We start from the raw sequence: 13,980 nt of genomic DNA on the forward strand, positions 1-13,980 counted from the left end.
ACTTCCTCCACCACTGGCTAAAATTATTAGCATCACATTCAATTCAAGAATGCTAACAGGCAGGTTTAAGTGGGCTAAGTCATTCACACCAGTCAATTCAAGCAATTGAAGCGTTATTCAAATTAATAGCAGATGCTAACATTACCATCTAAAAGCATGTTATAGTAATTAAATTAAAACGACAGTCCTGAGCTAGCTAATAACAATATGCACATGAGAAAACGTGTACGCATTCCTAGAATGAACACAAAACGACAAACTTTGATGTTTATGGAAACTCACCCCATAAGAAACAGAAAAGTATTCTTGCAGATCTTGTTGCCTCCAATGAAATAAGTCGTTCGGGCACACTTTCTCTTTGTCGGGGTCTTCTTCATGGATGTAACCGTCTGTTTGCCTCTATATGTCCAATAATTTGCCTCTTTTTCCGCAGCTAAAGAATCCAGCCAGAGCCGGCGCTGCATACTAAGTAGCCATGCTTCCCTTGGAGGGCGGGGGCAATAACAAAAGAAACAAAAGCCAGCGTATCCGATTCCAGTATGGAAATACAAACAGACAATGACACGCCCCTACTGCGAGATAGAATCTCAGAAAAACAAGCCGATTTCAAACTTAAAATGTACGCTTTTAAATATACCAATACTGCTATCTCAAACATGGAGAGGCTTCTTTGTGATCTCAACTAACAGATTCTGCAAAAAAACAAAAATCACAAATCTTTCTCATTTTACGCGAATGTTGTGCTGCTGACTTGTGTCCCTGGTTTCCGTGACGGGTCACATATCTAAACATACCAGCTTCATGGTATTTGGCCCAGGAATGTAGAGTATTTGAGCAACTGTGCGCTTTGTTACTAAACTCCAATATGCTGGACAATTTTACTTGAATAGGCCTACTACTACTAATACTATTTACATTTCCAAAGCAAAAATCCTTATGACATTAAGACCTTTGTCTTAAAATATAAACAGTAATTTAATCGATTATTATTTGCTACTTAAATCAACATTTTAAAAAACATTAAACAGTAATGCTAGATAAAACTACCTCAGAATCAACTTTGCGCTGCTGTCCGTGATTGCATCAAGGATCATACAATTTGGTACGTGCATCTTAAAAAGCGGATGTTTAGGAAAGTGCTGCCGCAAGTTTTTGTGCCATCAAGTTGTTTAGAGGGAAATAAAATCAAAGGCACCTTTTGCCCTGCTGTACCCTATAGCAACCAAGACGTTCCGTATCCGTTGTTCATCTCAACGAGGTGTTGAGTGACGACACAAGGGGTCCACATGGAAAATGCCAAATCGCTGGACTGCTACAAAGTCTTAGTAATGCAGATGTTGGCAAAGTACTGTGTGCCGGGAAATAAGTGCACATGAGACAACGTAACCTACCTAGCATCCTGTGTAAGCTTAGAATAATTCATAGCAAACAGTGATCAAGATGAGCTTACAATGGAAATAGATCACTTCAGCTGGATTTCCTTTTGACTCTTTCTGTTCTTCCTCAGACCAGAGTGCTGAGGAAGTACTCTTCCTCCCACCTGGAAGAAAGAACACTACGGAGTCAGTGCAGTAGATCCAACCTGATTGGGGGAGCTATTACAAACGTGGCAACTGGTGGCAGAGACGGAGCTTTGCCTAGAGGAAGACACAGGTTTACCGTTAGGGAAACCGTATTGTGGAAAATACTTCATATGGGAAGCACCTACCTCAGTATATGGGCTGACCCGAGGAGCATGCATCACGAGTACTGAGCCTGGCATCAAATTCCTCCACTGAATATGACTGCTGCAGGGTGTTGAACAAATATATTCAGGGTTCACCATTCTAGGGAACTTTACTTTCATTTTGTATTTGTTTCTTTTGTATTAAAGTTTGTTAAACATTCGCCGGTTCCCACCTCCTTCTTCCTGTATCTATGAACTGTGTTACATTGGTGCTGAAACTTAGGAGGAAAGAGGGACATGCTGTCATCTGCCGTGAAGGGGTGGAGCAGGGAACGGGGGAGGAGCTGCCAGCTGATCTCAGACGGAGGAGCCATCGCCTGCCACCAGGGGGACGGAGGAGGATCGAGCCGGCCACCGAGCATCCAGTACCATCACATGGCACCACGAGAAAGAGCCTCTCGGCTGGCTGAGGACCGAGCGGCAGTGTGTCCGGGAACTAGACCAAGAATTTTTTTCCTTCCCTCTCTCGTCTCTGTTGCTCCTTGTGCTTCCGTCTCCTTTATTCTCGTTTCATCTGTTCTTACCCCTAGGTTCTGCGGCTGCCGAGACTGGCCCCCGGGGGAGAAGAGCGCAGTCTCGTGGGTACCCCCTGGCCTGCAAGGGGCAATGGGGTTATGTGACGAGCAGGGCAGGGCGAAAGCCATGAGGGAACGGTGCGAGGCCAGTGAGCTGTGCTTTGCACCTGTCTCATATCTCTCATGGAGGAGCTCTGGAAGCATAAAAGGAGGAGTAATGACAGTGAAGGACGAAAGAGGACCAAGCCTGGACTTTATGTTATGTTTGTGTGGCCAGCAGTCGGCCACGAGGGACTTCCGGCATTTCATTTTGTATTTGTGTATTTTGTATTAAAGTTTGTTAAACGTTCACCGGTTCCAGCCTCCTTCTTCCCGTACCTACGAACTGTGTTACACATGTTATCACCTCAGGGAGGGGAAAGGCACTGTGTGCAAGCAGTACAGCCATATCACCCTGTAGCCCAAGACTGGTTGCCCACTAAAGCTAAACAGGGTTGAGCTTGGTTAGTACCTGGATGGGAGACCTCCTGGGAAAACTAGGTTGCTGCTGGAAGAGGTTTTAGTGAGGCCAGCAGAGACAGTGCTCACCCTGTGGTCTGTGTGGGTCCTAACACCCCTGTATAGTGATAGGGACAATTTACTGTCAAAGAGCACCGTCCTTCGGATGAGACGATAAACCAAAGTCCTGACTCTCTGTGGTCATTAAAAATTCCAGGATGTCCTTCGAAAAAGTGTAGGGGTTTACCCTGGCATCCTGGCCCAATTTGCCCATTGTCCATCATGGCCTCCTAATCATCCCCATACACTGATTGGCTTTATCACTCTGTCTCCTCTCCACCAATAAGCCGGTGTGTGGTGAGCATTCTGGCACAATATGCTGCTGTCGCATCATCCAGGAGGATGCTTCACATTGGTGGTGGTTGAGGAGATGCCCCCCTCCCCCTTCCATGTAAAGTGCTTTGAGTATCCAGAAAAATTATTATTATTATTATTATTATTATTATTATTATTATACACCCAGCCAGTTGCCAGCAGTTTTACCTGGGATAGACGTGGTGTCTGAGGTATCTGAAGTCCCTGTGTGTGCACAACAGATCTCGAGAGTGAGCTAGAATGAGCCAACCATTGAGATACTTGAGAAAGCAAATTCCCACTTCCCTTAATGGGGCAAGAGCAGCTTTCACGACTTTCGTAATGATGTGTGGTGATAGGGACTGCCTGAAGGGAGGACCTGGAACTGATATGCCTGACCCTCAAAAGCAAACCGAAGGAAAGGTCTGTGTCGAGATAGAATCAAGACATGGAAGTACGTGTTCTTCAGGTCTATTGCCGCCAGTGGCGTCACTAGGCCCTTTTTAGGAGGGCTCCGAACAAATTTGTGACCACCTCAATCCCCTTTAAAAAAAGATATGAAAACGGCAGCAGGCTTCGGCTCCTCCCCATCTTGTCTGCTTTATTCAGCAGTCCGTAGCAGCACAGCGTCAGAAGCAGAGTGTGCATAATGTGATGCGGGAGCAATACAACATGGTTTCCCATCCACCGTAAAGTGCTGCATTCTGCCCCCTTCACACTACTATGGAAAACGTCCACCCTTGGAATAAAAAATAATACAAATAATTGAGATAAATTTTTATCTCACAATTCTGATTTTTTTAAATTGAAATTGTGTGTTTACATATTGAAATTCATTTGAAAATGTATTTTTAATTAAAACGTATTATTGTGGGTATGGCATTAGATTGACATGAATATGACATTGACAAAGATTGAAAAGAAATGATCAAAAACACAATCACACTGTAAACATAATTTGTTGACTGAACTTAAAAAGTAGCCTTACCAGTTCATTTTAACTGAAAACTTGAGTTGATACAAAGAAAGAGATTTATTAGTTTAGTTCAGTTTATTCAACAGAATGTCAAAATAGTATGTTATGTGAACAACATAAGCTGATTTGACAAAAGTTTTTTGAAAAGTTGTGATAACAAATCATAAAAGTAATTTTTACAGTGCAGTGCCAGTGACCCACAGCACTCTGAATGACAGAGACAAAGAAACATCATGTGGAGTTACTTCGTTTTACTTAATTATGACCAAGAAGCTGAGTGTGGCATTTATAGCCCTATAGAGTAAAGGCATTTGTGGTTTTTGATGTCACTTTGACTTCTGCCTTTGGATTATCCCTTTTGCCTAATTTATAAATTAATCAGTGTATCGAATCTGCTGTTCGGAGCGCCGAAGTCACGTGATTTCAGCCGTTGGCAGTTTGACACGCGATCTGAATCATGATTCGATACACTGATTCATTTTTGCAGTGTTTTGAAATGGGCCATCACAAAATGACAATTTTTTTTGTTGGCGCACCAAAAATATTGTTGTCGCTCTATAGTATTAATATTGAACCACTGTACTCACATGAACTGATTTAAATATGTTTTTAGTACGTTTATGGATCTTGAGAGAGGAAGTGTCATTGCTCCCTATGCAGGCCTCACAGAGCCATTAGATTTCAACTAAAATATCTTAATTTGTGTTCCGAAGATTAACGAAGGTCTTGAGGGTAAGTAATAAATTACAGAATTTTCATTTTTGGGTGAACAAACCCTTTAAGATGCATTGTAATGACAAACAGTGATCTAGCCATTTTTTACTTTATTAATAGTTATGGCAAAAAAGTCTGTGTACACATCTGGCCTAAATGTTTATCTTTTGTTTTGAGGTTTTCAGCTTTGCTTGGCATTCTGTGCACATACATAAAGTATAACAGTGACGCTGCGATTACGTCCTATAAATAACGCAAACTAAGGTGACATTTACCATAAAGAAATGTCCTGCTCCAATCAGTTTCTGAGGCTCAGGCTCGAATTGATACGGTGAAATTGGCGTTTCGTTTCTGGCACACAGTTGGCGTGGTAGACCAATCACAAAGGATTGGGCCATCTGACCAATCAGAGCAGGCTCATGGAAAGGAGGGGTTTAGATAGACTGATTCTTCAAACTGCTTCTAACGAATCGTTTATGAATCATACATAAAAAAAAACAAACAAAAAAAAAAACAATTCAGGGTCAGTGATGGTAAAGTTGCAATTTTCTAATTGGAAAAAAGAAATGACTACAGTCTGACTCTGTTGGGAGAGTTCTCTTTCCCGGGCAGAGAGTGAAGACATAGCAGCACTCATGGGCCCCAATCTCCATTTTTAGTGTATCTCTGTGGCAGAATCACAGCGCCACATACTGGTCTGGCATGTATAATACATTGTTTTGAGTCTGTTTCAGTGGTTTCACGCCGTTTTTATGGAATTTTTTTCAAAAAGCATGTGGATAAACCCTGTGCGCTGTATATAAACTTTAGTAAAGCTTAGTAATGAAGCTTTACTTTAGTAAAGCTAATAGGCTTAGTAGCTTCTGCGGAACAAACACAAGTATGTAGTCCACCAATGTTGTTGTTGCTGTTTTGTGACATAGCGGTGTCTGACCAGGTTCAAGAAGTGGGGTGGAGACTTCATCGTTTCACAAAATATACGGATTGGCTGTTCCGTTTGGACAAAACACCAATATGAAAAAACATTTTTATGTATAAAGCTAAACGTGTCCACGTGTGTACGGGCTTCTTATCTGATGGTAGTCCTGGTGACATAGGCCATCTGCTCTAGTGACTCTTTTCGGGGGATGGTTCATTACTAAAGCCGGGTTCACACTGTGCGATTTATAATAGTCCTTTTCGATGGTTACTTGTCAGACTGTACGAACATGATCCTCATGTCACACTGTGGGATCTCAGATGTCATTAATGTCAGACTGCACGACAGTCAAAACGCGTTAAAAACGGACGCGCACATGAAAACTTGTCCAGAGTTTTACATCATCAAAACATACACATTCGTTGACAGTGAGCTGCGTTACACACAGGACTGAAATGGTGGCTAACAACGACATCTCTATCATTAATTTCGATCACGGCTTGTCTTGAAAAACGAAGACAATTTGACGTTCGTCGTAGGAGAAGTCACACTGGAGGATTGTGCGCCAAATCTTCTGACACTGCCAGAATTTCGTCTGAGGTAAAATTTGATCGCAACGGTCATTAATCGGCTGTCGGTGAACATGTCAAACTAGCGATCAAAGACAACAGATTTTAGGCTAGGATTATAGGAATCTTTTAGGATTTGAAAAATTTGTCTCAGACGACCAAATCTTGGCCAAAATCGCACAGTGTGAACCCGGCTTAAGAAGTTACATATACGTGCAAATTTCAGCTATTTATAAATGTTAACTAGATTATCTTCATTACCTGTCTATGTATATTTATGCTGAAATATAATTTAATAATGGTTTCCATAAAAAAAAAAAAAAAAAAACATCTATCACGTGTCATTATGTGTAGTGAGTTGGCTTACATGATTTATGTTTTGCGCTTCAGATGTTAAGGGAACACAGTGAGCATCGATGCGGCCTGGTTTACATTGTGCATTGAAGGACTTTTTAGGGAGTGAACATTTCAGTGCACTGATAGGATTTTGTGATAGAGACAGCCTTTAAAATGGCTCACTGATCAGTGCCCTGTAAGTGGAGCAGAGTCGAAAGTGTGCATGTGACAACTATATCATCATGATTATTTGAATAGAATGACTAATTTGAAAATAAAATCATTTAAATTATTTTGTTAAATATCACTTAGTGAAGCTCTTTTTTTGTGAAATAGTGTCTGTGGCAAGGTCTCTGGGTCAAGTTAAACCACAGCGCCCTGCTGAAAATCCAGCATAAACCAGCACAAATGCCTTGTTGGTCAAAGTTAGTGCTAGTATAGTGTTGTTCTAGCTAATGGTCCAGCATAGTAATGCTGTTCTCAAGTAGAGATGGTTTACCAGCATGGTCTTTTTTGTGAAGGTGGTTAACCAAGATGGGTGGAGTGTTTTCCTTGGTGTGAATAGGCCAGTTTTGTGTATGCAAGCATTATTGTGAGAACAGGGTTAAATAAAAAAATAAGTAAAATGTACAGTGGGTTCTTGCTGCTACTGAGGTGGGATATGGGTAAGGTTAGGAATTTGGTTGTTAAGTCAGACGTCACGCGGCAGTGCTTCTGGGTCCAAGCGCTCATCTCATACCACAAGAAAACAACAAATGGTGCTAATATACACACATGATGTGGTGTAATACTACCCACAAATTATAATCATAACCTTTATCTCCATACCAAAATTCCAGATGGCCAGACAGGTATTCATCTTATAAATTGTTAATATATTGTCTGTGATGCTGTGAGCATGTGTCAAAATGTTTCAAAGGACACAATTGCTGAAACAGAAATAATTTAAGTGCCCAAAAGGAAAACACTAAATCATCACAAAGTTGACTGGTATATAATATGTTGATATGCTAATGCTGATTTTGGAGTTGTCTGAGCATATTCTGGTGAGTTATCATTGATTTTGTTTGCAGTTGATTTCATCTAAGGCGGTGAGTTGTTGTGCTGTCTGCTTGTCTCCTCTGTTTCTGTTTTTCTTTTCTTGTTGTTCCTCTTTCTTTTGGTGCTTGTTAACTGCAGGTGTCATCACTAATGGTACAATGACAATGTATTTTATTTCCTTAAATAAAAATTCATAAAAATACTTGGAAAAAATATCTTGGTCTTTAATTAACTATGAACACACAGTAAGAAAGTTTTATTGTGGTCTTACTGGGATCTTACCAGCAACCAAAATAAAACATTTGCTGATCCACCAGCTCACCTGCTTCCTATGACCAGTAACCAGCATCATGTGCTTAACATACCTTATGCTGGTGATCAGCAATGCTGATTTTTTTCAGTAAGGCTGTCAGGGATCTAAGGAGGAAATAGCAACCACACCCCCACTTCATTCTATAGACAGGTATCAGACGAAAGGCACACTCCACCTAAAGCAAAACACCTGAAAATCTTTGAAAGATGCAGACTTCAAAGGCAATGCCTTCGACAGTCATGAAGTTCGGTTGTTAAATGAGAAGTTGTAGCCTAAGGAGGATCGTTCTTGTCACCTAACAACTGTGACAGCTGCTGTTGATGAGTGGCAGTAATTTTTGTACTGGACTTTATTTAAAGTTTTATTAAACTGTCTGAAAACAAAACAGGGTTCACAAACTGAAGGGAAACAAAGGACACATTTGGAAGCAGCCTTCGTCGTGCCGCTGTGACGCAATTGGTCTTCGCAGCTATTGTATCAGCTTCACTTCCTGGTACATTGGTGCAGCACCCAAATCTGTAGTGCCAGTCAATTGAAACCAATCATATCAGGAAGCGCTTGCCATTTTTATTTGGCCTCTGGTGACTTCCTCATCACTAGAGAAATCAAACTTAACAAAAATGTTAGGAGTGGTGTTCCTTACATTGAGCTGACAAACTAGAGTGTGGGAAGTTTTATCATTGCCGGCTGCAACCATCTCAGAATCATGCTAGTATGGTATCCAGTTGCTTGTGACATCACATCGTCAAACCTTTGGGACCACTGATGTCACTGGTAGACTGGTGTTTACCAGATTATGGGTCAAGGAAAGAATATCATTGACTAGGGACTTTAATTTTATTAGCCTCTCTGTCACTGCCAGCAGTTTCTTTTATTGTTTTCAATCAATCTTAACCAGTATACCTGTTTGTTCATGAATTAGCATTAAATTAATAATTAAAAATATAATGTAAAGGAATAGCAGATAAACAGATAATTTGTATCTTCCCTTATTTATTGGGACCTCTCAGAAAGAAACCAGGGGCCGTATTCACAAAACATTTTATCTTACCATTAAGAGTTCTCCTAAATGGCAGTAAAAGTTCTTAGCTAAGAGTTTTCTCTTAAAACCTATTCTCAAAGCTGCTGAGACAAACCTTTACTAAGGAATAGACTGAAGTCTTAAGCTAAGAGTAAGGGTGGGGTTGACCTCGTTGCTATGGAGTAAACACACAGTGATTGGCTGATGGGGGAGGAGTCAGCGATTTAGTCATAGAAATATTGTAGAATGAGGTGTCATGTTTCCATATTAAAATAAAGGCTTTAAAATACAAATGTTGCCATATTCTAATAAAGGTTTTAAAATACAAATGTTGTCATATTTAAATAAAGGTTTTAAAATGTAGTCTAAGTGTCACTAATTAAACTAGTATATACAGTTAATTGTCTGCCTCTTAGATGTCTGCATCTCAAGAGAATGCAGAATTCAAGCAACAAATTATGTTTTATAAACCAAGTTTGGGAGGAGCACATTCAAACAGTCTTTCTAATCAGCTCGAGAGGAGGAATACACAGATAAGAGCTGACTCACCTATAGTTACTTTGACAGTTTTCTGCATCTCGGCTGGGGATACGGGGAGAAATTTGGGTTTGGGATAAATTCCAAGCTTGGAGCCCTCGATCTCTTTGGACAGCACACCAAATACGCTTATTATATATTTTATTACTCTATTCAATCATTTGTAAGTGTGAACTCAAGAAAACCACTGCCACAGGTTATCGGACAATATTTATTTATTTGTTAAAGATTTATTTTTGGCGCCTCATCGTAGATTCAAATCTATAAATCAAAATGTATTGTATTAATGAAGAAAAGGTTCAGCACCCAAGGCTCTATCCCTATTGTCTCAATCGTGTACAGTATCTTTGGGTGGATTAGGACTGTTTGTGATTTGGTCTTAGTGACTTAAGTCCCGGGTATACTTTGGCCATCCGCGTTCGGGCACCGTCCGCATGACGTAATTTTCATCATGCGGAGGGCTTGGGGTCAGCCGCACACCCTGGCCGCGTGCAGGCCAAATTTCGAGACCACGCGGACAGTCCGCGTGCAACAGCGCATGCGCAAGTAGTATAGAAGAGTCCACTAGGTGGCAATGCGCACAGTATTGAGCACAGTGTTCAGCCGTCAAAGAAGATTGTAAAAAGACCTTTTAAAAACAACACGCTTGAAAAGAGAAAAACACGACAATGGTCAGCGAACTTGACGAGCGTTTGTGCGAAGAGATTAGAAAGTAACCACATTTGTACAATTCATGTTTGAAAGAGTACAAAGACGTGTTTAGGGGGGCAAATTCATGGAGGGGGATAAGTAAAATATGGGAAAGGATGCACTTCTTTTCTTTTCCGATCATGCCCAGTGAATGTCACATTGATGACACGATGCTCTCCGATGTCTGGTAGAGCATGGAAAAAAACTGTACTGCGCATGTGACGAACGCGGTCATTCGCGCGCATCCGTGGTGTAGTATACTTTGAAAGACGTGACTGCGTGCGTGACGCGTCCAGGCGCGGAAAGTTAAGTATACCCGGGGCTTTAGGAGTCCTCTTGACTACTCCTAACGTTTCACAGATTTAGGAGCTAGTTTTAGCGCTAAAATGCTTTGTGAAATACTCTTAGAGCAAAAATTTAGGAGTCCTAAAATTAGGACTGACACGCCCATTATTTTTAAGAGTTTCTCCTAAATCAGCAATTTAGGAGCTACTTTTAGCCTTAAGATGTTTTGTGAATACGGCCCCAGAGCATCTTTTAAAATTCAACTCATAAACATAGATGTTTGTCTTCTTTGTAACACTGCCATCCATTTTCAAATGTTATTGGCATATCTGCTAACTTGTACTTAAAATGTTCTTCTTTGTTCACAGAACATATTTATAGCATTGCTCATCTTAGGCCCATGCAATGTGTTAAACTAATATTAGAAGATTTGTCATAGCCACTTTTTTGCATATCATTTGCACTGCAAACCTTTCACACCCACATCGACATAGCCGGCGTATAAAATACAGGTTAGAGAGACAACTTATTCCATGACTCATTTTTGATGAGCTCAGCTGTACATTTAATAGTAGGTAACTGAAAAAAAAAATCATTCACTTAATCATATTATGATTTTAAAGAGAAAATGACATTTCAATATGTTTTTAAACAAAATGTTATTTGTTTTAGAAATAACAATATTGCAAATTTTATGAAGGTGTTATTATTACAATTCTAGGCTATTGTGATGTTAATTTTCACACCAATAATGATTTGACAGAAATGTTGAAATGTTCTTATCTCATTACAGATGATGGGACAGTTCCAGATTTATCTTATTATTTTCTGGGCATTGCTTCTCATGATCTGCAGAGGATGACACAGGTGCATCAAAAGAGTGTGAGAATGCTCCATTTTTTTTTCCGGGGTCCAATCTTGCTGGAGAGGGATTTGATGTTGTGACCATGGAGCGAAAAGGATCTTACGTGATTAACATGGAGAAATGGGATTTAGGAAACAGCACTTGCAAATTGTGCAAGAATGATTACATGAATGGAATAAAACAGAAGCTACCAGCAGCAGTTGTAGACTGGAGGACTTTGCCAAAGTGTTCAATGAAAGTCTCCAGTCAGATCTTTGAATCAAGTGAAGCACTGGTCAATGATTCCTCATCAGCACTCTCCGTCGACTGGAAAGTTGGTTTAGATGTGAAGGTTGCTGGACGTGCGGCCGGAAGCACTCATTCCAGGGAAGCAAAATTTGCAATGACAAAATCCAAAGAAGACAAATACAGTTTCACCAAACATGAAGTTAGATGCAGCTTTTACAGGTGAGAGCTGGCTTGTTTTTCCTCATAGAGTGACTATGAAAAGCAATGAAAACTTTAATTGGAAATTGCTCCCTTTTGATCTCAGTGAATTCAAAGGTATTTACTGTTTCTTTACAGATATCATGTAGCTGAAAAGCCTCCCCTTCATGCAGAGTTTCTTGAAGCAATCAAATCACTCCCTGCATCCTACGATCCAGACGCCTACCGCAACCTGATCACCACATATGGCACTCACTATATCAAAGATGTCAAGTTAGGGGGGCAAATGAAAGCCATAACAGCCATCAAAACCTGTCAGGCAACAATGAGTGGGCTTACAGACACTGCAGTAAAAGACTGTTTGGATGTAGAAGCCTCTGGTACACTCAAAGAAGTAATTGTGAAGGCAGAGTCACATTTTTGTAAAGAAAAAAAGAAGAAGATGGGGACAAATCAAAAGTTCAGCACCATGTTCAATGAGCGTCAGACAGATATTATCGGAGGAAACATAAATGGTGAAGATATTCTTTTTTCTGGTTCATCACACCCAAATTCCCTTAAAAACTGGCTTGAATCTTTGAAGAGCCTCCCTGACATTGTGCACTACTCTCTGAAACCCCTCCATTTCTTACTGAGTACTAAACATCCTGCCAGGAAAGGACTAAAGAGAGCTGTTGAAAAATACATAATTGAAAATGCCCTCATGAAGGTTTGCTCTGAGTCTTGCAAGATTGGCAGGAAGAGCAGTGCAAGAGACAGATGTGCTTGTGTTTGTGAAAGCAGTCAAATTATAAAGTCTAACTGTTGTCCAGTTCAAAAAGGACTTGCCACCCTGAAAGTTCACAACCTTAGAGCCAATGGTCTGTATGGAGATGTACAGTTGTGGCCAGAATTATAAGCCCCATTCATAAATATGATCAAAGATGACTCTAAAAATAAATCTGCATTGTTCATCCTTTTGATCTTTAATTTATAAAATTAGCAAAAATCTAACCTTTCATTGAAGGAAAAGAATTGAAAGTGGGGGGGAAATAACATTATGAAATAAATTTTTTTCTCCAAAACACGTTGCCCACAATTATTAGCACCCTTTTATTCAATACTTTTTGCAACCTCCTTTTGCCAAGAGAACAGTCTTCTTCTGTAACGCCTGATGAGTTTGGAAAACACCTGACAAGAGATCAGAGACCATTTCTTCAAACAGAATCTCTCCAGATCCTTCAGATTCCCAGCTCCATGTTGGTGCTTCTTCTCTTCAGTTCACTCCACTCATTTTCTTTAGGGTTCAGGTCAGGGGACTGGGATGGCCATGTCAGAAGCTTCATTTTGTGCTCAGTGACACATTTTTGTGTTGGTTTTGATGTTTGTTTTTGATTATTGTCCTGATGAAAGATCCAACCACAGCCCATTATATGATGTATAGCATGGACAGTCAGGTTTTGATTTTTTATCTGTTGGTATTTGATAGAATACATGATGCCATGTATCTGATCAAGATGTCCAGAACCTCCAGCAAAAAATAGGCCCACAACATTAAAGATACAGCAGTATATTTCATTGTACACATGGGGTACTTTTTACCCCTGTGTGCACCAAACCCATCTTAAGTGTTTGCTGCTAAAAAGCTAATTTTTTGTTTCATCTGACCATAGAAACCATCTTGTTTGAAGTTCCAGTAGTGTCAGTTACCTTTCAAATGTTCTATGGTCAGATGAAGCAAACAAAAAGACATGCCCAGACTTCAATTATTTCACAATTTCTCAATTAAATTCAAGAACACTTATGGGAAACATATAAAGCTGTAGGATTTTAGTAGGATCTCAAAATCAGGCCTTATGCATTAAAGCCATAATCTTGCAAAGCTTGCTAATAATTTTAAATTATGCTTAAGTATAAACTTTTCTCAATACATTTTATTTCAGTTACTTGTCTTTGTAAGTTGTTTTATTAAAACATTTACAAAACCTGATCTGTGTGATTTATTTATTTTTTGGGAAGAAATAATCTTAAAACTAGGGCTGATCGATTATGGCAAAATCATAATAATATTATTTTGCTCAATATTGAAATCAATTATTTAACATGATTATAGGTGGGTGATATGATCAAAGTTTTATTTGATGATATGAGTTATTTTAAATGTCAGTAAAATTTCACAATTATCAATACTTAAGAAAAAATGTAATACTGGGTTA

The 13,980-nt window shown here is 39.8% G+C and overlaps 1 pseudogene; it reads left to right on the top strand.

Annotated features, from left to right (window-relative positions):
• Positions 1-11,287: 11,287 nt before the first annotated feature.
• On the top strand, positions 11,288-12,683 carry LOC137037174 (perforin-1-like; annotated as a pseudogene).
• The last annotated feature ends 1,297 nt before the right edge of the window (positions 12,684-13,980 follow it).

The sequence above is a fragment of the Chanodichthys erythropterus genome, chromosome 15, assembly GCF_024489055.1.
Source record: "Chanodichthys erythropterus isolate Z2021 chromosome 15, ASM2448905v1, whole genome shotgun sequence".
Lineage (NCBI taxonomy): Eukaryota > Metazoa > Chordata > Actinopteri > Cypriniformes > Xenocyprididae > Chanodichthys > Chanodichthys erythropterus.